The sequence below is a fragment of the Macaca mulatta genome, chromosome 9 (genome assembly GCF_049350105.2).
Source record: "Macaca mulatta isolate MMU2019108-1 chromosome 9, T2T-MMU8v2.0, whole genome shotgun sequence".
Lineage (NCBI taxonomy): Eukaryota > Metazoa > Chordata > Mammalia > Primates > Cercopithecidae > Macaca > Macaca mulatta.
Window position 1 is genome coordinate 142,960,001 of NC_133414.1, and position 22,494 is coordinate 142,982,494.

The following is a 22,494-nucleotide window of genomic DNA, read 5'->3' on the forward strand; positions in this document are numbered from 1 at the left end:
TTCACAGCAAATGCAGAGAGAAAATTTGAACCTAGGCCTCCAGAAGGTTGCTTCAGCCTTTATTCATCCCTCCGGCTGTCTCCCAGTGTGCCTGAACCACCCCCCCCCCCTCACGGAGAGTTATGTCCTGCAAATGTGGGCAAGTGGGAGCGGGTGGCATGCCTGTCCACGCCTCAGTCCTTCATCTCTGTGCCCTGAGCCTGCACATGCCAGGCAGCATTGCAGGGAACACTAGAACCAGTCATGGTCCCATCGAGGGCTAGGGACACCCACCTGGCAAATCTGTCACCCACTCCCCAAATTTTGGCATGGCCAAGCCTCAGCTGAGGGGAAAGAAGTGTAAGGGACGGGGAAGATGTTCAGCTGCTGAGGGCTGCCTCCTCCCATTTTCCTGAGCCTGCACCAGGAGGCAGCGACATCCTTGTTTATACAGAAAAGGAAACCATGGGTCTCAGAGGTTAAGGCGAGCCTGGGGTCCTGTGGCTGGGGTGAGAACCTGGTTTCTCTGGCTGCCCAACCTACTCTTCCCATTCCATCCTCAGCTCTGGTGCACAACTGCACTCAGGCTGCACAAGGGGATGGGGGAGTGTGAGCTCCTTTGCCCCAGAACCACCCCCTGGCCCCCCGAGGCAATGAGAGCATTGCAGGTAGTCAAGTCCCCGCTCCATGGCCTTCCAGAGGTGGCTGGCTCCTCTCTGTGGATGCGTCAAAGTCAGAGTCAGCCAGAGTAGGAGCAAGACTGGCTTTTGGAATCAGGAACCTGGAGGCCCAAACTTCCTCGTCCACTCCCTCTGTGTCCTCAGATCCAAGGCCTCGTCAGGGGTGACTGAAGTGTTACAGAGAGGGGTGGGCCCTGGGCAGCAGTCATTATGGGTTCCTGTGCATAAGGAGAAAGACAGCTCAGGCCTTAGTTGCTATAACTGGGTAATTTAAGGGGAAAGAGATTTCATTGACTCACAGTTCCGCACTGCTGGGGAGGTCTCAGGAAACTTAGAATCATGGTGGAAGGTGCTTCTTCACAGGGCAGCAGGAAAGAGAAAAGTGCAAGCAGAGGAAACGCCAGACGCTTATAAAACCATCAGATCTCATGAGAACTCACTTGCTATCACGAGAACAGCATGTGGGAAACCACCTTCACGATTCAGTCACCTCCAGGTCCCTCCCAGGATGTGTGGGGATTATGGGAATTACAATTCAAGGTGAGATTTGGGTGAGGACACAGCCAAACCATAACAGTTGGCAAGGCTGTCAGAGGTGGTGAGCAAAGCACTCTGAGGAGCAGTATGCAGTATGGCTGCTGTTTCCTTTCCAGGAGATGATATAATCTCCCAGCGGGGCAAGACCAGGGGTGTGACAGGTCAGAAGTGAGCCTGGCTGTGTCTGACTGTAGCTAGTGAGAGCACTGCCCACAGCAACTGCCTTCAGTGACACTCAGCCCACAAGGTCCTGGAAGGGCTGAGATGATGCCTCCTGGTTGAGGTAGGAGAATGAGAATGAGCCCTTGTCCCTGTCCAGGACCCTCCTTTTGCAGAGAGTGGAGGCCGAGGGAGCTGAGGTTTCCCTCCTGAAGCCAGCACCATAGGTGGCTCCATCCCCCTCTCTGCCTGGGAAGCAGGGATGAAGAAAGGGGACTCAACCATGGGAAGCGCACCCCAGTGCTTGGATGGATTCTGAGATTTCATAATGAAAATGTAAGCCAGGCTCCAACTTAACATTTGTCTAAATAACAGACTAAAAATCAAGCTAAGAAAGATACATCTAGATGACTCCTAAGCCATTATAACGAAACTAATAGCTGTACATTATGTGCTGATGGGAAATAACACAATTTCAACCCAATGGCAAGCACCACTTTCCATCGTTCAATGTTACCTGTTTCTTGCAGGGTACCAAGCATCAAAGCGGGCTCCATCCCAGCCGCTGCTGCTCTGCCTGGTGCCCTTGGTCCGGATCCCATGACTTCTGGCTCTCTGAGGTCTAGAATCTCTTTCTGAAGCCCAAAAGCCTCCTATTGAAGCAGAAATGATAAAGGGTTTCCCTTTCTATAGTTACTTTTTCATATAATTCTTCTTTCTCTTGATAGGTGAGGAAAACTTGAAAACATCAAAACGTACATACTAGATTATGATGAAGCCAAAATCAGGTGGAAAGAAAGAGAGTGGGAGCAGGAGGAAGAGAGAAGTGGGAAAGGAGTGGGGAGGGGGAAAGGATGGAGAGAGAAAACAGGAGGAGGGGGAGAAGGAATGGTAGAAAGAGCGAGGAGAGAGGGAAAAAGGAGAGAGGGAAAGAGGAGAAAGGGCAGAAGATAGAGGCCAGCAAGGCCTGCACAGAAACTGCGACCTGGAGCGCCCGATAGATGGTTCAGGGTTGAAGGTGGAAGGATGGGTTTTCCCAAGGCCACAGCCAGCCCTGAGGGTGGCGAGGTCAGGCAGAGAAACGGCCAGAATCAGATCTGTGGCCGCTCTTCCAAGCACATCTGTGCATATTGCTGCTGAGGACATCAGGGCCTGGCTTCAGCAATCTCTGTGCTGCTGAAGTCACAGGTGGTCCTCGGAGGGTCCTGTTGTCCTCATGCCTTCTGCGCTTCAACTCCTGTTCTGACATCAGGTCTCCTTGGCCAGGGATGAGCTCCTCACTCTCCAAAGTGGAAAATGTCCTGCAAAGTGTGGGCTCCACTGCCACAGCGACTTCTGCCTAATTCCATGGGGAGTGCCCCGACCGTAGTACCAGGCCTTCCTGTGCCCGGCATGCACCCGAATGGGGCAGGAATCAGAGACTTGTATGGCAATGCCCGGCATGGGCTCCCCAGCCCCCAGGGCCCTCCCTACTGCGCCCAGTATCCCTGCAGCTGCTCCCACACCCCCACAAATATTCTCTGTGTTATCCTTACAACTTTTGTGTAAATGTAAAAGTATTCCAAGATGGAAAGTCTTTCAGAGATAAGAATGTGTGAATGAGCTTATGCAGCCTGACTGTGGGATGGTGGTGGCTTGCTTTCCACTGCTTTTCCTAGATCAACGTGTCTCTAAGTTGTCAGGACATACACCTTCAGTCTGGTGACACCTGCAGCCTCCCCCCCACCCCCGCCGCCCCCACACACTCACTGCTAATGTCCTTGCTGGGTTAGCCCACTCTTCTATTGTGCACACACATGCACACACACACAGGTACACACACAGGTGTGCACACACACAGATACACACAGGTGTGCACACGCACAGGTACACACAGTTGTGCACACACACACAGGTACACACAGTTGTGCACACACAGGTACACACATAGTTGTGCACACACACAGGTGTGCACACACACAGGTACACACAGTTGTGCACACACACAGGTGTGCACACACACAGATACACACAGGTGTGCACACACAGTTGTGCACATACACACAGGTACACACACAGTTGTGCACACACAGGTACACACATAGTTGTGCACACACACAGGTACACACAGTTGTGCACATACACACAGGTACACACACAGTTGTGCACACACAGGTACACACATAGTTGTGCACACACACAGGTACACACAGTTGTGCACATACACAGGTGCACACACACAGGTACACACAGTTGTGCACACACAGGTGCACACACACACAGGTACACACACAGGTGTGCACACACCCAGGTACACACAGTTGTGCACACACACAGGTACACACACAGTTGTGCACACACACAGGTACACAGGTGTGCACACAGACACACACAGGTACCCACACACATGGATCGTCTCTTGACCTCCCAGTGACTGCATAGTGGGGACTCCTGTAGATGTAGCATCTTGGACATGAGGGAGCTGTGTTTTCTTGGGTCCCTGATAAATGCATTCAGTTTCCTCATGTTCCCAAATATCTGGCTGACGTTGTGAAAGTTCAGGGGCCTCTAGGAAAATAACCTGCAATTATTACCCTCACCTGAGGAATGGAGGGGACGGTTGTCTGCTGATAGAGGTTGCATTAGGTTACAGAAGTTAAAATGGCAGATTATATCAACTTAAAATAACCCCGAACCGATTTTAGCTAAGTCATCATAACTTTTACAGAAAACCAAAGGAGCAAGTATAGGCAATAAAAAGTCTTGCTGCTCAGTGTAAACTCAGTTTCTACTTATGAGTATTCTAGCCCGAGGTATTACTTCTCATATCTGCCCCTGATTAAATAAAGACTTTTTTTTTAGCATTCCAGATTTTTCTTTGAAAGCTGTTTTCTCGATAAAGAATGATGTGTTTACATACAGTGACATTTTTGTTGCTTGGTCCTTAAACTGGACAGATGTCTGGTAGTATTAAGAAAAAGTAAATACTGGCATGTTCCAGTTTCTGCAGAAATAGAAGACACTGAATTAAAAGCCATATCATACATACCCCAGGAAAAGACTCAAGCTCGTGAAGCCCTCAGCCTCTCTGTCTCCTCCACTGTCAATCCATCTCGGCTCTTTCTGGAAAAAAAATTCAGGAATGTATGCAAGAATATTTTTCTTGGCCAGGAGAAGGTGATGGAAGCCCCTCCTCTTCCTCCCTCTTCTCCACAGGGAGGGCCAGAGTCCAGCTCTCAGGTCACAGGCTCACTGGGAGGCTGGAAGGACATGTCTTAGATTTGGGGTGTCAGCATCAGGGGCGAGCAGCCCAGGAGAGGTAGGCAAGATTGGAGTCAGGGCAGAGAAAACGTATTTGTTCTCTGCTCACACACCCGGATCATGGAGAAAGGGACAAAAGAAGAGAGAGAGGAAATGGAGGCAAATTAATAATAAAAGACTCACTGAATAGATGGGGGTGGAAAATTAGCTTTGGTGAGGGTCTTTGGCGTTTTCCGTCTAGGTCTGGTCTGTGGTGACATCAACAGCTTCAAAAAGGACCATGCTCAGAATTGCACATCAGCTAACAGGAAGGTGGGAGATCGCCACAGCTGGACCAAGGCCACGCGTGGCTCTATCGTCCTCTTCTCCCTAGTGGCCTCCCACAAGCAGAGGGGAGGTCTCTGCTCCTCCTTTCTTGGGATTCCCGGGCTGCTAATCAGCCACTGTCCTCACCTCAAGTCTCACTCCACAGCCACTGTGGCTGCCAGCTCAGCCCTGGGCGCTCAGAACTTCCACACCATGGGGCTGTGACCCAGGACCCTCAAGGCTGCTGGCCCAGCCACCTGTGGACACCTGATCCACAGGGCCATTGACCCAGGTTCCCAGGACCCTCAGGACTGTGCCTGAATGCTAGACACCAGGGGGGATGGGAGAAACTGTTTCTGCCTGGCAACACCAGAGATCAACAGAGCTGCCCTTCCCTGGGTGTCTTCCCTGGCACCCACAAGAGCATGGGGAGGGAGCAGAGGGCCACAGTCTCCCATCTGCAGTGCCACAACCCAAAAATCGAATACTTTATTTTATTATGGCCAAAAACTCATTTGGCAGCAAATCCTGTTCTGATCTGATGTGGAGCCATTTGCAATCTTTATTTATTCCTCTTAGTGTGAATATTCATGCATTTCTCAGGAGAAATATTAATGCTTGTGCTTATGAGATGCTGTCTGGATTCTATTGGAGGTGTTGTGTAATTTACAGATCCTGCAGCTTTGTGCTCTTCCCCACCTGGGCTGGGCACTCTGAGACATTCACCATCGTGCAAGGCAAACCCTCCATAGAGGCCTGACGGATGGCTAATCTTTCTTATGTAAGCTGTGCATAAGCAATGCAAAAAGTTGCCTTGTATTTTCTAGTAAAGGATATTTTTTCAAAGTTAGCCCAAGATGAAGGCTGCACAGTGTACAGCATTTCAGGACCAAAAATATGACTGCATTTTAGAGGAAAAAAAGATCTTTGCAAGATTGAAGGGTTCTTGGATGGATTTTGCAACCCACTGTAAACCTCTGATTGGCCTCATGGGCTTCCACTATTTGCATACCTCACCCGTTACATGGAAAATGCAGGGTCTTTGGTGGCAAGGAGCAAAGTGTGTATAATTAATTGAGGCCTTTCAGAGGAGCAAAGGACCAGGCAGGAGAGAAACAGCGCGAGGGAAGGTGATTGATAATGTGTTTCCAGCAGCTTAACTTCAAGAACAAATTTGCAAGCAAAAAAATTATTGGATTATGTAAAACCAACCTACAACTCAAATCCTGGTTACCAGCCTTTATTCTTGGTACATATGAACCACAGTTTCCACATATTTTCAAAATTACTTGCTTGACTTACAGCTTTCAATTTGACACAAGTTTTTCATCACACACACACACGTTTTCTTTATGAAAAAAGAAGAAGGCCAAACAATGGGCAGACCAAATACACCAGAGGAACGCGAGACGCAGATTCAGGAGAGACCTCATTATTCCAGCGGTTCGAGAAGTCCCGGGTGCTACACTTGGAGGTTTGGTGGTGATGACCGGAGCACATTAAATTCAAAATGCCTGGCAGTAAAATTCATCACCTGTTTTTGATGAAAAGATGCATCTTTTCAGAAAATCTGGCTCTCCATCAGGAGATGTGTAGCAGGTCAGACAAGCCTAAACACACCCACACTGGCTGGACAGGAAACCCCACACCCGACGCAGTGAGCTTTGAGGCCCGGCACGTGCATTCTGAGCACCTGCCCAGCAGAAACCACCCCCTCCCCGAGTGTGGGGAGCCCAGTGCCATGGGAGATGTTTGCCCTTGTGCTCACTAATTTTTTTTTTTTTTTTTTTTTTTTTGGCACTTATTCCATCTCTTGATGGTCCAGGTGGACTTGTATCAGTTTGGGGCATATAGAAGCCTTAACTTAGCATTTTTAATGGGCTCATTGAAACTTGGATTTAAGTGAAACGCCATATAACAAAACCCATTTTACCAGAAGCTATTTGATGTAAACAAGAGTTTAAGTTCCTATAGCATATTTCTGATTTTAAAAAGCAGTAAACTCAACTTAAAAACCCAAACACTTCTGATATTATGCACTGAAGCTGAGTGTGACGGCTCACGCTAAAACCCAAACACTTCTGACATCATGCACTGAAGCTGACTGTGATGGCTCATGCTTGTGGGAAGCCACAGTGGGAGCACCACTCGAGGCCAGGAGTTCAAGACTAGTCTCTGGGCAACACAGTAACACCAAACCCAATCAAGACTGAACATATTTTCCTATCTCCTTGATGACAACAGCTCAGCAGTGATTCTACTGAAATGCTTTTGAAAATGTGTTAAGCCAACAAACTCCCCTTGCCCTTCCTGTCTGCACTGGCTTTACCCATAGAGACCTCCCTGTTCTTGTGTGGTCTGCTCTGTTTACTCGGCTGCCTCCTGGAGGACCTGTGAGCAGCCCAACACAGCTGCCTTCTCTGAGATGACAGCGGGCACTGGGCTCTGACCACAGGCAGCAGGGGGCATCTCAGGCACTACAGCAGCTAGAGAGCATTCACTCAGACGAGAGAGTGTAGGACCCATGCGGCACACAGGGAGGAGCCTGGCTCTGCAGGAGCCCAGGTGTGGGACAGGAGAGGTGGGGGCTGCATTTGGAGAAAACGACTGCACCACTGTGCAGAGAGCGCCTCATACATAGAGAGCTGCACAAGTGTGCTTTGTGCACATGGAAATTGGGAGCCATGGGAGGCGTTAGAGTAGAGGAGTGCCCAGATCCGCTGTGCACTAGCATCCTTGATCTGTTTTCTTGCAGCTTGCTTACTGAATTTGGTTGGAGAAAGGGATAAGAATGGAAGTTTCTGGAAGAGCACTAGTGAAGTATAGTGGGAGTCTAAGTGGGGAGTATTGGCAAGGAGAGAAATGGAACCTGGGTGGGCTCAGTCAGGCGACCTTTGCCCCTTCCCCACTGCCTGCACAGGGGAGTTCTGCACCTTTGAATACGGAGCACCCTCAAGTCTCAGGGGGATGTGTAGGAGCTGCCCATAATGAACTCAGGACAAAAGGCTGTACCTGTGGGTTCAGAGCCTGCCAGGGAACGGCAAGCGCACAGTGGAGAATGGCCATCGGGCCCCCAGATCCCCCAGCTTCCCATCCCTCAGGCCAGGCCCCTGGTGGAACTGCGTGGGCTGGGGGTGGGGAGTTCCCCTAGTACTCCAACGTGTTGCTGACCCTGCTGCGAGGGCTTCCCCGCTGCCTTGAGCCCGACATCTGCTACGGTCTGAATGTTTGTGCTGCTCCCAAATTTGTGTTGAAACTGAATCCTCAATGCGAGAGTACAGAGAGATAAGGTCTTTAGCAGGTGATTAGGCTCCGCCCTCACACATGGGATTAGGGCCTTTATAAAAGGGTTTGAGTGAGTTCCTCTCTTTTTTTTGTCCTTCCCTACGATGAGGACACAACAACAAGGCGCCGTCTTGGAAGTTGAAATTCAGCGCTTTCCAGACACTGAATCTGAGCTTGCAGAACTGTGGGAAGTAAATTCCCAGTATTTATGAGCTACCCAGTCTAAAGTACTTTGTTATAGAAGCGCACATGGACTAAGACGGTATCTTTCATCACTTTACCCACAGGGTCCCCCACACTGGCTGTGGCTAAATTCCTTATTGACCCAACTGGACGGAAATTTACAGGAAACAAAGTAATTCCAAGAAGACAAGGCTGGGCACAGTGGCTCATGCCTGTAATCCCAGCACTTTGGGAGGCCAAGGTGGGTGGATTGCCTGAGCTCAGGAGTTTGAGACCAGCCTGGGCGACATGGTGAAACCCCGTATCTACTAGAAACAACAGAAAAATAGCCAGGTGTGGTGGTGGGCGCCTATAATCTCAGCTACCTGGGAGGCTGAGGCACGAGAATTGCTTGAACCCGGGAGGCGGAGGTTACAGTGAGCTGAGATCGTGCCATTACACTCCAGCCTGGGGGACAGAATGAGACTCTGTCTCAAAAAAAAAAAAAAAAAAAAAAAAAAAAAAGACAAATTATGATGTTTCTTTAGGGTCTCCATATCACACAACCCTGAAAGTACCATTCACACAGATTGGGTATGGGCACTGCCTGTTCTGTGCAACTGTCCTGGACAGTCTTCACTCACACACATTCATAAGACTATGGGAATTTGCATAACTCTGAGTTTTCAGACATAATTGCCTTATTTCATGAATATATTATAGGAGATATACAAGATATTAAATACACAAATCCTCTCCTGATGCAAACGCTCAACTCAGGTGATACAGCACCTTCTACGCTCGCCTTTGAAAAATCTTTTGGTTTTAAAAAAAAAATCTTGTTAAAAGATATTTGGAGCCATTTAAACGTTCTAAAGATGTTATGGCCACCAGGCAAAGTCACACTATAGCCGTCTTGCCCCTCAGACCTGGAAGGATCCTGTGTAACTGTGTCCTTACCACTCCAGCCATCGTCATTTCAAGACTTGCGTATTTTGAAGGCATGTGTGTTCTACTTTCGTTTTCATGTTTCAGAAGAAACCTCTGCAGATGTCATCCTCTGCTGGATTTACTCAACAAAGCCATCATCCAGAAAACAAATAAACAAAACCGTACCACAGCTCCCTTACCCAGGCCAAGGGTGTGCTCACCCCACGGACTCCAGATGAAAAGTTCTTGCCTTCAGAAGCAACGTTTATTTTCAGTCTCAGCACAGCAGCCCACAATGGGAGGCCTTCAGCTCTCTGCTCCACCTGCTCTAACGAGATCCGATTTTTAAATTTGATGTGGGATGAAAATTGCCAATGGTATAACTTAGTTACAAAAGCTAGGGTGCATTCCACTGATTGCAACTGCTTAAAGGGAAAACTGACTCTTACCACTGTTTGTAACCTTGCTATGGTTGGCATGTGGAGGGGGGCTTTGGAGAAAGACATTTTTTCTCTTTCCTTTTTCTGATGCATTCAGAATCCTTGTGGAGTGCCTCCCACATGCCCTCCTCTGGCTCTCCCAGGCAGGGAGAGTGTAAACCTCTCCCCCAGTTCCTGGAGTGGAGGGGGGCAAAGCCTGAAGGTCCACAAGCCAGCACAGCTGGAGTCCAGTTGGGGTCCTAGTGGGCAGGGGGTTCAGGCTAGAGAGAGGTCCCATTCAGCAAGGGATCCCAGCCAGCAAGGTATCTCGGCCAGTGGGGACTCCTGACCTCACCTTCAGGCTGAGAGGGGCCTGGGTGCTCAGAGAACCCCCAGGTGGCCCCTGCCTGCTCTGGGGGGCATGTGGTATGACTGGTTCCCACGTGGATCTGCAAAGGGAAGGAGAATTCCGTTCTCTGAAAGGCTAGCCAATGTTTCCAAAGCTTCAGGCTAATAGATGGATGGCCAGGACTTCCAACCCTGTGAGTTCTACCTGGATTCTGGGTGATCCTAGGAGAGCCTTTTCACCTCTTCATGTCTCTACCCTGACCACCTGCATGGAGCAAAATGCCGTGATTCACACGAAGAAGGCACCGGCAGCCAGTCCCAGCTCAGCCATCCCTACGTCACACCTGGAAGCCCTGTGCCACGACCCCCTTTGTCTTTGGGTATTTCCAGGCCCACTTGGTCCTCGGAGAGTTCTGGGATCAGCTCCTGCAGGACATTGAGGTTTGATGGCTGCATAGTCAGGCTTCCAGAGGCACAGGCCGGGCCAGTGCAGGAGGGGTGGCCGCCGTGGACCACCGACTCACAGGGGTCTTGCCCTTAGCCTGGCAGGGTCTCCAGCCCCTCCCTGACACATACTTTTCCATCAGCTCTTCATCACACGCCCTCTCTCAGCAGGTGCTTTCTTGTGCCTAGCATTTCCTTAGGTCTACCAGCATCCCGTCTTGTCCTCCATGGGATCCCCAAGAAGGATGGTGCCTGTGCAACAGTAACTGTCCCTGAAGTCCGGCTGAGCAAACAGGACAGGGATTTGCTCACAGCCTCAGTGGCACCCGTGGGATTCCCCAGGGCCTCATGCCCCAGCCCTGAAGGAGGCGGTCCTATCTCTAATCAGACCCCCTCTTGTTAGTCTCCAGTGGACTTCATTTCCCTTAAATAATAAATCCTGGAGCCCCAACCACGAGGCCAACAAAGTTCTGTGCTTTGAGTAAAGGTTACACACTGGAAGCACACAAGTTTCTTTGATTGTTAGATTTTTTAAAATATTGAGAAACATTTTTAAAACATGGCTATGATAGCTATCATCTCATAGTCATGAGCGCGACTTCTCAAAGGATTTCCCAATTCCAGAGGCTTCAGTGCCCATCAAAAGGTGAGCCCGGGGCACCGGGGCACAGACGTTGCCTCTAAAGGAGAGAAGGACAACCTCAGACTGTGGCCCGAGCAGGGGTCTCCGCTCCTCAGAACCCCCCACCAGGCTGGCATCAGCCGGATGCCCGCTCCCTTTCCCCGGTCCACTACAGCAGTTTCTGGGGGAGACCAGGAAATCTGGTGTTTTAAAGAGCTCTTGGGCGATTCTGATGGACGGCCAGGGTTTAGAGCCGCAGACTTCGGCGGGAGAAGTCTCCCTCCCCGCCCCAGGAGAAACGGATCTGGCTGGGGAAGCTGGGCAGAAGCAGGAGAAGGCAGAGGTGAGAGGTCAACTCCGAAGGTCTTGGGTCCTGCTCCAAGTCCAGATTCTTGGAGGTGCAGGGCAGTGGTGGTAGAAGAGCTGGGTCATTTTGAGGGCCAGCCCCGCCCGTCTCAGGTGCCAGTCTGGGGCACAGCAAGCTCCTTACAGAGGCTCCCAGAATAACACGGCACAGTGGAGACTGGCTTAAAACTAGCTGAGAAAGGAATTGTGTTTGCAGCCGCCGCCGCGCTGCCGTCGCTCTCCAACGCCGGCGCCGCCTCTCGCTCGCCCGAGCTGAGCCGAAGGAGAAGCGGGGTAAGTAAGCAGCTTCCGGTGCCATGGCGCGCACAAAGCGGGCAGCCCGGAAATGACCCGCGGTGAAGCTCCCAGGAAGCAACGGTCTACAAAGCCGCTCGCGAGAGTGCGCCCTCTACTGGACGGGTGGAGAAACCTCATCGTCACAGGCCGGGTACTGCGGCGCTCCGGGGAATTAGACGTGATCAGAAGTCCACTGAACTGATTCGCAAACTTGCCCCCAGCCTCTGCTGCGGGAAATTGCTCAGGACTTTAAAACAGATCTGCGCTTCCAGAGCGCAGCCATCGGTGCTTTGCAGGAGGCAAGTGAGGCCTATCTGGTTGGCCTTTTCCAAGACACCAACCTGTGTGCTGTCCATGCCAAACGTGTACCAATTATGGCAAAAGACATCCAGCTGGCACGCCGCATACGTGGAGAACGTGCTTAAGAATCCACTATGATGGGAAACATTTCATTCTCCAAAAAAAAAAAAAAAAAAAAAATTCTCTTCTTCCTGTTACTGGTAGTTCTGAAAAAAAAAAAAATCTCTTCTTCCTGTTATTGGTAGTTGTGAACGTTAGATATTTTTTTCCGTGGAGTCAAAAGGTACCTAAGTATATGATTACGAGTGGAAAAATAGGGGACAGAAATCAGCTATTGGCAGTTTTTCCATTTTCATTTGTGTGTGAATTTTTTTTTTTTTTTTTTTTTGAGACGAAGTCTTGCTCTGTCGCCCAGGCTGGAGTGCAATGGCCGAATCTCAGCTCACTGCAAGCTCCACGTCCCGGGTTTACGCCATTCTCCTGCCTCAGCCTCCCGAGTAGCTGGGACTATAGGCGCCCGCCACCTCGCCCGGCTAGTTTTTTGTATTTTTTTTAGTAGAGACGGGGTTTCATCGTGTTAGCCAAGATGGTCTCGATCTTCTGACCTCATGATCCTCCCGTCTGGGCCTCCCAAAGTGCTGGGATTACAGGCTTGAGCCACCGCGCCCGGCCGTGTGTGAATTTTTAATATAAATGCGGAGACGTAAAGCATTAATGCAAGTTAAAATGTTTCAGTGAACAAGTTTCAGTGGTTCAACTTTATAATAATTATAAATAAACCTGTTAAATTTTTCTGGACAGTGCCAGCATTTGGATTTTTTTAAAACAAGTAAATTTCTTATTGACGGCAACTCAGTGGTGTTTGTAGCATTTTTATCATACAGTAGATTCCATCCATTCACTATACTTTTCTAACTGAGTTATCCTACATGCAAGTACATGTTTTTAATGTTGTCTGTATTCTGTGTTGTTCCTTTAAGTTTGCTATTAAAATACATTAAACTAAAAAAAAAAAAAAAAAAAAAAAAACCGCTGAGAAAGAAGGTTTCCAGGCAGAAGGATGGAGTTAGAAAAGTCTCCATTTCCAATTTCCCATGGCCCTGGTGGAAGCGACTCAGGAATTCCTGCTCCTGAGAGCTGGCTACTGTAGGAAGTAGGAAGAGAGGCTGCCAGGCAGTGGGTTGAAGCTGGGGTGGACGGGGCAGCTGTGACTAAGCCAGGGGCATGGGCATGGGCAGCATTGGCAAGAGCAGAGAGGAGATGAGTGTGTGGCAGAGGGATCCACTGGGACCCCACCGAGGCTGCGAAACCACCTGAAGTTTGGCCAGCTGCACACAGATGCACTCCCAAGCACAGAGGGGAGGCGGGGTCTCGCCTGTGGCCCTAAAACAGGGCCGATTCCGACTCCAGAGGTCAGGCGGGTGCTCTCCTACCAAGCTCCCAAGAGGAGCTAAGGGGGCCAGGGTGGAAACGGGGAGCACTGGCCCTGGGAGGTGGGCTGACAGCATCAGGAGCCTGGGTGTCAGGAAGGTACCCAGAGGTGATTTCTGTGAGGAATGTCCACACAGGCATTTGGGGCCACGGGGCTCAGACAGCAATCTCTGGTTCTTAATAATTCTCCATAACAATTTCAAGAACTGTTTTTTGGGAAAAGTTTAGTTCACCATGTTCATTTAATAGTCAAAGTCCCCGGCTGGGCGGGGTGGCTCGTGCCCGTAATCGCAGCACGTTGGGAGGCAGAGGCAGGCAGATCACTTGAGGTCAGGCGTTCAAGAGCAGCCTGGCCAACATGGTGAAACCCCATCTCTAACAAAAATATAAAAATTAGCTGGACGTGGTGGCGCATGCCTGTAGCCCCAGCTTCTTGGGAGGCTGAGGCAGGAGAATCGCCTGAGACTCAGAGGCGGAGGTTGCAGGGAGCTGAGATCATGCCACTACACTCCAGCCTGGGCAACAGAGTGAGATTCGTCTCAAAAAAAAAAAAAAAATGTCAAAGTTCCCAAACAAGACTGGTGCAGCAGTTTTGGCAAAGTGCCCACTGTAGGTCCTTGGCCATCCTGGACCCTGGAGCCTGATGTTCTTCCCAGCACTGGTCCTCTCATTTCAGTTTTGCTCAGGGAAGCTCAGCTCAACCCTGTGGTCTTTGATGGTGACTCTGCCTTGAGGGAATGGAGCAGTGCGGCGAAAGGCCTCCCATGGTGTCCAACCACTGCCTGTTTTGTGGGTGGACTTGTCCTTCACTGCCCCTGAGGCTCCCGGGTAGAGTGATGTCCACCTTGCCTCCTGCCTGCCCCTCTGCCTCAGGAAGACTCACTGCAGGGCTCAGCCAAGCGTGGCAGTGTCACAGACAAGCAACGCCCTAGCGAGTGGGGAGGCCAGAGCAGCACTGCACGGTCTGCAGCGCAGGAACACAGAGGGCAGCTCCCTCCAGAATCAGAAGGCTCCTGGGTGATTCCTTTCCCAGGCTGGCAACGCCCTGTGGAAGGCCTCCTACGTTTTGCATGAACTTTAGTGTAAAGAGTAGCTGGAGAGAATTACTTATTTCATTTTTCCTGAAAATATGCTGCCTTTTGACGTGAGCCCCAAATACCTGCTTGTATACTAAAAAGAATTAATTTAGTTAAGATTTCTCCTACAGCGTCGTGGTACTACCAAGTAAAAATAAATTATTCTGTAAATCGGGTCAACAAGGAAGCGCCTGGATCCTCGTTTTCATGAGTGGGAAGGGGTCCTTCTCCAAGACTTGCAGTGGGCAATGACCTCCTTCCAGATGTGTTGGGGGCTGGTTCCCTCTCTGTCCTCCCTGTGGGGATCTCCAAGGGATGTTGGTGACTTCGAAGGGGAATCCCGCAGCCAATGCTGTGCACCAGAAGGTCTCAGCATCCCCCTTGTGGCCTCCTGCCCTTGGGGATTCTGTAGGTGGGTCCCTCCCCTCCATGCCTGATGGCTGAGCTTGCACACCTGCCGTGGGGCTCAGGTTGTTTTCCAGGCTCGAAGAATGGCCAGTGCATCCCTGGACTGGCCTTATCTGAGGGTGACCCTGCTGGGAGGGTGACTCCTTTTCCTCTCCCCTTTGGCTTCTTTCGGCTCCTTTAAACGTCTCCTCCCAGCAAGGCGTGCGCGGAAGCAGCCTGCAGGACCTCCGTGCACAGCGTGTGGCTGCAGGACCCCCGTGCACAGCGTGTGGCTGCTGGACCCCCGTGCACAGCGTGTGGCTGTGGGACCCCCGTGCACAGTGTGTGGCTGCAGGACCTCCCGTGCACGGTGTGTGGCTGCGGGACCCCCGTGCGCAGTGTGTGGCTGCAGATGACGTGGAGTGCTTGCACATGTGCCTGCAGAGTTCCTCGGGCTCTCAGGCACTGGCAGATCAGAGAGGACTTGGGAAGTGATGTATTATTTACAACTGCAGCTCCCCTGCAAGCCTGGGGAATCTTCCGAGAGTGATGGCAGATCCTAGATGCTTTCCAGGGAGCCTCTGGGGGAGCCGGTGCAGCCTCCGGGCAGATGCTGCAGAACCATAGCCAGGAGGCCCCAGGGTGGTGCTGATCTCAGAGTTGGGCTGACCTGCCCCTGGCTCTGGGAAATAGGACAACGGACGCCCCACTGGTGAGCGGACAGACCCTCCACGTCAGCTCTGCAGCATCTCTCACACCAAGACAGCTCATGGGGCCTAATCCCAATTAGCCCTGCAGACAGCATAAGCTTTGCATGAAGCAGGGAGAAAGAAAGGACTTAAAAATGGACATTTTCGGTATTTCTGCAATTTCTCTAGACTGGCAGAAGTTGTGCAAACTTAATAGAAAATGAAGATGTATGAGGACGATGGCTTTATGATTAGGAGGAGTGAGATAGAGTGGATCAGCGAGCACCCCCAGAGAATCACAGGTGTGTGGCATTTGTGACTGTCATTGTCATTTCACTTATTGAAAATGACTTTGATAAAAATCCCTGACCCAGGAAAGTATACATCAGTGGCCCACAATTCAAATATTCATTTCAACCTCTGTGGTCTCGTTTCCCTAATGTGACACTAGATTTCATCTTTTGGGGACCAGATCTCTGCTAAGATTTCCCACACTTTTCCTGACCCTACCTGAATCAGAACTAGACCATACAGATTGGGCAACTGACTCTGAACGAGATTTTTAAGTCCTGAGGGAACCGTGTGCCCAGGCAGTCTGGCCTACAGCAGGATTCGGGGACGGATGTTGCAGAAGTCAGCTTTTTTCCTGTGAACTCCCACGGCACAATTGTCAAACATGACGAGCACTGGCTTTGGTTTTCCTGCTCGAACGGCTGTTTTTCTGACGTTGTGTCAGCACCACTGTATGACAAATCAGCTTCACGTCACAGGTAAGACAAACCACGAGGTGTTTGCCTCCTCCAATCCTTTAAGCAATTAAGTGGGGAGACTAGTCTGTTGAAGAAGCTTTTAAAACAACATTTCACCAAGCACAATGATTCTGTAAAACCATTCATTTTCTTAAGTAATGACCGTTGTTACTCACTAGCTGATTCTGTTTGCCTTAGAGAGGCCACAGCCTTGGTACATGGTCGAGCTGAGAGGGTCTCAGAGGGGGTACTGCCTTCATGAACCCCACATTGATGGGGTCGACAGACCCTCCGGACTTCAGACCCCAGTGGACACATCCATTCCTCCATGGGAGGGAACAGCGGGGGCTTAGAGAAACTCAGATGTCACAAGGGCCCCAAATGGAGAATCAAGTCCCCAAAGCCCTGGCTTCTGGGATAGGGGCCCTGCTCAGCCGAGGGTCAGAGCCCAGGAGAGGGAGAAACCAGTCTCTTTGGTGGCAGATAGGGGCTCTGCCCCCAACTTTTCACCTCCTCTTATGCCAGGTTCTAGGCTTTTATTCCTTGCCCTGATGTTGCTAAGTCCTCCTGGACTATTTTAAGCATTTTAGCCTGAAGCTAGGGACATTTTATCAGCCCCTTTCAGAGTCTCAAAATAAAATGTTAAAAATTTGGAATAAAAGAACATCCATGGAGGACAGGAGCTCCCTCTGTTCAGTTGGAAACACAGAGCAAATGTGCAGCCTTTGGGCCAGGGGTTCCCAGGGACCAGCAGCTTCCTGGCTATTTCTCTCATTCAGACCCGGCTCTGCTACACCCCCAGTGCTCATGGTCTGGGGGACCCGCTGGATCTCCAGAGGCTCCCGCCATGTCCTGTTCTGACCCCTGGGTAGCCTCTCCCGCACAGTGTCAGCCAAGGAGTGCCACAGCCAGGCGACGTGCATTTGTCTGTAGGTGCTTCGCACGGACACAGCTGCAGGGGGCAGTGACAGGTGGCAGTGGGGGTTCACCAAAGGGCAAAGGCAGAGGGTGAGTAGTCAGCTCCCCACTTAGTCTCCTCGTACCAACAGGGGCCACTTCTAGCTGGAGAGGCTCCGCAGCCTGCCCGACTGCTCCTTGCTATGACCCACTCTCCTCCCCACACCGCCTGCTGAGGTGCCACACCTGCACACTCATGCCTGTCCTCGGCTGCCCCTGACCACTACACCCCGAGAGACCCGGGGGTTCCCTCTGCACAGGGAAGGACAGTCAGGGTCCTGGGCACATGCAGGATAGTTGCCTGCCAAGGGCTCAGATGCTCCGTGCCCTTCGGGTCTAAAGGGAGCCCTGAGCCCCCTGCATGGGGCTTCTGGATGGGGACAAACCTGACTGGGGCCCCATGCCCTGACGACGGTGCCCTCTACACATGATGTTTACGTCAGTGCTGAGAGTGAGTGGGGCACGGATTGTGGAGACCAGAAATGGAGGAATAAGCCAGATGTTCCGACGGCCCAGAGGACAGTGCTTATCAGAAGGCACAGGCTTGTTCCTCTGCAGGTTCTGCCAGTTATCCTTGGCTCAAAACTGGACCCATGACCCTTGTTTCTGAGCCCTTCCCTAAGGGCCCACCCCCCTCCACCCTCGGCAGATGGCTCACGTCAGCTCCTCACCCTGCTGTAAAGCAGCCCCAGCATCCCCAAAAGCAGAGGCTCAGAAGGCTAATGTTTTACTTGCTCAAAAGGAGGCGTGTTTCATCAAGGGACTTTGGAAGTCAGCTCGCCACTCCAGGGTGAAAGCTGGCCCTGCCTTCCCACCTGCCAAGCCCCTGCCCCTGAGTCGGTGACCCCACCTCCCCCAGGCCAGCGCCCATCTGGTGCAGGGGTGGTGGCCTCCTGCATTGGAGGGGCCACAGACATTAGTCTCTGAGCAGATGCTGAAGCATACAGGAGCCCTCCCACAAATTCCTTGATGATGCTGCACCCAGGCGACGGAGTGGGCAGCATCTTGAGACCGTTTCCATCGGGGCCATCCTCGGCAGGGCTGCAGGCGTCCTTCCCCCGTCCTCAGCAGGGCCGGCAGCTGGCTTCCGGCCATGGACGCAGTGCATGGCTGCCCGTGCAGGGATGGCTGACCCCCACTGCCCTGCCCTGATTCCTGATGGGTAGACAGACCCTCTGGACCCCAGGCCCCATGAATACGTCTACACTCCTCTGTGGGGAGGGCCACAGCAGGTCACAGGATGGACAGCGTCCTTCTCAAAGGCCTTGTTTTCCTGGGCACCCGAGACTTTCTGAAGCCTTCTCGGCCATGGATGACACCCCACTTACACTGTAGACAGCCCAGGCTAGACCGTGGCAGCGTGCGGTAGGAGGGCCATGGCTTCACTGGCGATCACCGTCAGAAATCCTGGCAAGTTGGGCTGGAAGAGATCTAAGTGATACCATAGCATGTTTTATGGATAGGGACTTAAGGAGATCAGAGAAGGAAGGGACAGCCCCAGGGTCACACAGCAAGCTCCTCCTTTTAAACCTGGAAGAGCAAAGTGATGAAATGCATCCGGGCTCAACTTCTCTGCTTTGAATTCTGCAGAAGCTCTTGGCTTTCAGGATCACTCTCTCACCACCTAGCCTGGCAGATGCTCTTCCCACATCCTTGCTCTGGCCCTGCCCTCTGCTCCTCACTCGGTTCTCAGCTGCCCTCTCCTCCCTGGCCATCCCCACTGAGCCCCTGCCCCTGCTGCCTGGATGTCCCTGCTGGCTGCCTAACTATTGGGAGAACCTACTCCCAATGTTTAACGTGGGTTCTTTTCTATTTCCCAAGTGTCTCGGCTGGGTTGAGAAATAAAGGGAAAGAGCACAAGAGAGAGAAATTTAAAGCTGAGTGTCCAGAGGAGACACCACATGTTGGCAGGATCCGTGATGTTCCCCGAGCCGTAAAACCAGCAAGGTTTTATTAGCGATTTTCAAAAGGGGAGGGAGTGCACGAATAGGGTGTGGGTCACAGAGATCACATACTTCACAAGGTAATAGAATATCACAAAGCAAGTGGAGGCAGGCTGAGATCACAGGACCACCGGATGAGGTGAAATTAGAATTGCTAATGAAGTTTCAGGCATGTATTGTCATTTATAACATCTTAGCAGGAAACAGGGTTTGAGAGCAGATAACCTGTCTGACCAAAATTTATTAGGCGGGAATTTTCCCGTCCTAGTAAGCCTGGGAGCGCTACAGGAGACTGGGGCTTATTTCATCCCATTGGCTTCGACCATAAAAGACGGGACACCTTAAAAAGGGGCCGTCCATAGGCCTACCTTCAGGGCGCATTCTCTTTCTCAGGGATGTTCCTTGCTGAGAAAAAGAATTCAGTGATATTTCTCCTATTTGCTTATGAAAGAGAAAGAATACAGCTCCTTTCCGTCCGGCTCACCAGCGGCCAGTTCAAAGTTACCTCTCTTGTTCCCTGAACATCGCTGTTATCCTGTTCTTTTTTAAAGATGCCCAGATTTCATATTCAAACACACACGCTCTACAAACAATTTGTGCAGTTGACACAATCACAGGGTCCTGAGGCGACATTCATCCTCCTCAGTTTACAAAGAAGATGATGGGATTAAGAGATAAGTAAAGACAGGCATAGGAAATTACAAGGATATTCACTGGGGAAGTGATAAGTGTCCAAGAAATCTTCACAATTTATGTTCAGAGATTACAATAAAGACAGGTGTAAGAAATTATAAAAGTATTAATTTGGGAAACTAATAAATGTCCATGAAATCTTCACAATTTATGTTCTTCTGCCGCGGCTTCAGCCGGTCCCTCCGTTCGGGGTTCCTGACTTCCCGCAACACCTAACCCTCTCTGGATCCAGACTCACTCAGGCACCCTTTCTCCAGGAGGTCAGGAGTCCTCCCTGACCTCCCCCTGCTCTCTCTGGATGGGGCTCAGGCCCCACCTGTGCTCATCTGTGCCACCGCCTCCTCGGAACGAGCCAGCGTGCTCCGTGACCTCATCTGCCTCCCCAGTCCGACCGGGATTTCTCAGGGCTTGTCTTATGTAAACAGCAGGCAGGACTGCTCATGGCAGGTACTCACTGTTTGTTGAATGAATGGACGGGTGGGCAGATGTAGGCTGCTCATGGCAGGTACTCATTGTTTGTTGAATGAATGGACGGGTAGGCAGATGTAGGCTGCTCATGGCAGGTACTCACTGTTGAATGAATGGACGGGTGGGCAGATGTAGGCTTTTCCAGCACCCTCGGGTCTCTGCAGCCCTGCCACCAGCAGCCCTTCTCTGGGTCACTTCTGATAAAAGCGCATGTCTGCTCCATAGCAGGCTCTTGGTGACGCCTCCATGTGCCTCTTTGCTCACCACATCAGCTCCATTTGCTGGATTTGTCCTGTTCTCCCTGACCCGGGCCCGTGTAGGGTAGTTCTGGTTGGTTGCCTTTGGGGTGGGGGAGCCTAATGACATGTTCTGGCCAACAAATCAGCAGAGGGGATGGGCCCTTCTGGCCCAGAGACCCTGCCACAGCTCCCACCTGGGGCAGTTCACTTCACGACAGTGGCCTTCCACCCACCGAGTCCAGGAGGGGGCCACAGAGCGAAGGCCCTGGGTCACCCCATGTGGCCTATGACAGACAAGGAGTGAGGGGGGTGTGCACATGGAGCGAGGGGGGTGTGCACACAGAGGTAGGTGTGCACACAGAGGGTGATGTGCGCACGGAGTGAGGGGGATGTGAGCCTCCATTGCTAGAAGCCCCCAGGATCTGAGGAGCAGCTGTTCCAGCAGCAGAAGCTGGCCCATTCCAACACAGTTTCCATCCAGACTCCGCCTTTGCTGGAGTTGAGGCCCAGGAACAATTCTCTTGTCTCTGGAGAAAACCCTTCCATCAACTATGGAAGGACATGGAGGCCTCAGAGGCAGGCTCTCTGGCTTCAGGGGTCGGGTGGAGAAAATGATTTGGGATAAGTGAAGGCACATTGCAGGAGGTGGCTATCAGCTCACTGGAAATTGAAGAACTGCTGCAAAGTAGTCCATCCTGGATACCTGCAAAAAGACTGCAGACAGAGTTTTAGGAATCTTAGGAGGGAGCAGCAAACTGTTGATCCTAGGTTGTAAAACTGTCTCTCAGGCCTCACTTTTCTGGGTAAACTTTGGCAGAGTTTAAGGAGGCAGCAGATCGTATGAAAGCCACCTGGGGTTGGATTATTAACCCCCAAGTTCCAGTTGTGGATGGACCATTTACTGTCTGAGAATGTGGGCAGGTCGTTGAAGCTTCTCTGGAGCGCTGCTTGCTCTGATCTGTGCAATGGTGGAGCCTAAGCTTGTCCACCTGGGGCCACAGAGGCCAAGAGCATCTCCTCTTCTTCATGTTCTCTTTGTTCCTTCTCATTCTCTTCCTTCGAGGTGAGGTGAAGAAAGTGCAGCCGGGGACCAGACAGACCACCCTCAGAGCCACCTCCTTCTCTAGTCAGGTGAGGTGAGTTGGGATGAGTGATTTCCCACCTCTAGTGTCAGTTTTCCCTCCTGTCACAGAGCAACCATCCTCCCAGTTTCCGTGAGGCTCCGACTGAGCTAACACGCTCTGAGCTGCTCTCAGTGTGTTCCGAGGCTCTGAAGGAGACCTGAGTCTATCCCTCCTGAGGCACGAAGCAGCCCTGGGGGATGCTGGGCTGTGAGGACGCAGCCTGCAGGCCGTCCCGGGGCCGGTATCTAGCCCAGGGCGATGCGTAGCAGAGAGCGTGAGCTCCGCATGTTAAAGAGGCTCCCATCGTCCCAGGTTTCGTTTTCAGAACAAAGGTGCTCTGGGGTCTGTTGGGGAAGTGCCAGAATTTGCCTTTCTAAGCAGACCACTCCGGATGTGACTCTGCAGTCGGTAAGTGCCATTCTCAGTCCTCCGCAGAGCTCGGGGCCTCCCTGCTGCCCCGCACCGACAGAGCAGGTCAGACGTGTTATTTCAGGAAATGCATTTTCCGGAAAGACTGACCCTAAGAGGTTCAGCCAGCTTCCTCGTGTTTCCACACCAACTTTCTGTTGTTTTTCCTCCGTGTGAAGTCGTTCTTAGTTCTGCCAATCTGAGAGATGAAAAGGATGGTATTGCAGGGGGTTTATGTTGTATTTCTTTCATTCTCTTTTGTTTAGTTAGGTTTATT

General features: G+C 51.4%; 1 pseudogene; it reads left to right on the forward strand.

Moving 5' to 3' along the window:
- The first annotated feature begins 11,773 nt into the window (after window positions 1-11,773).
- On the forward strand, window positions 11,774-12,258 carry LOC699134 (histone H3.3A-like; annotated as a pseudogene).
- The last annotated feature ends 10,236 nt before the right edge of the window (window positions 12,259-22,494 follow it).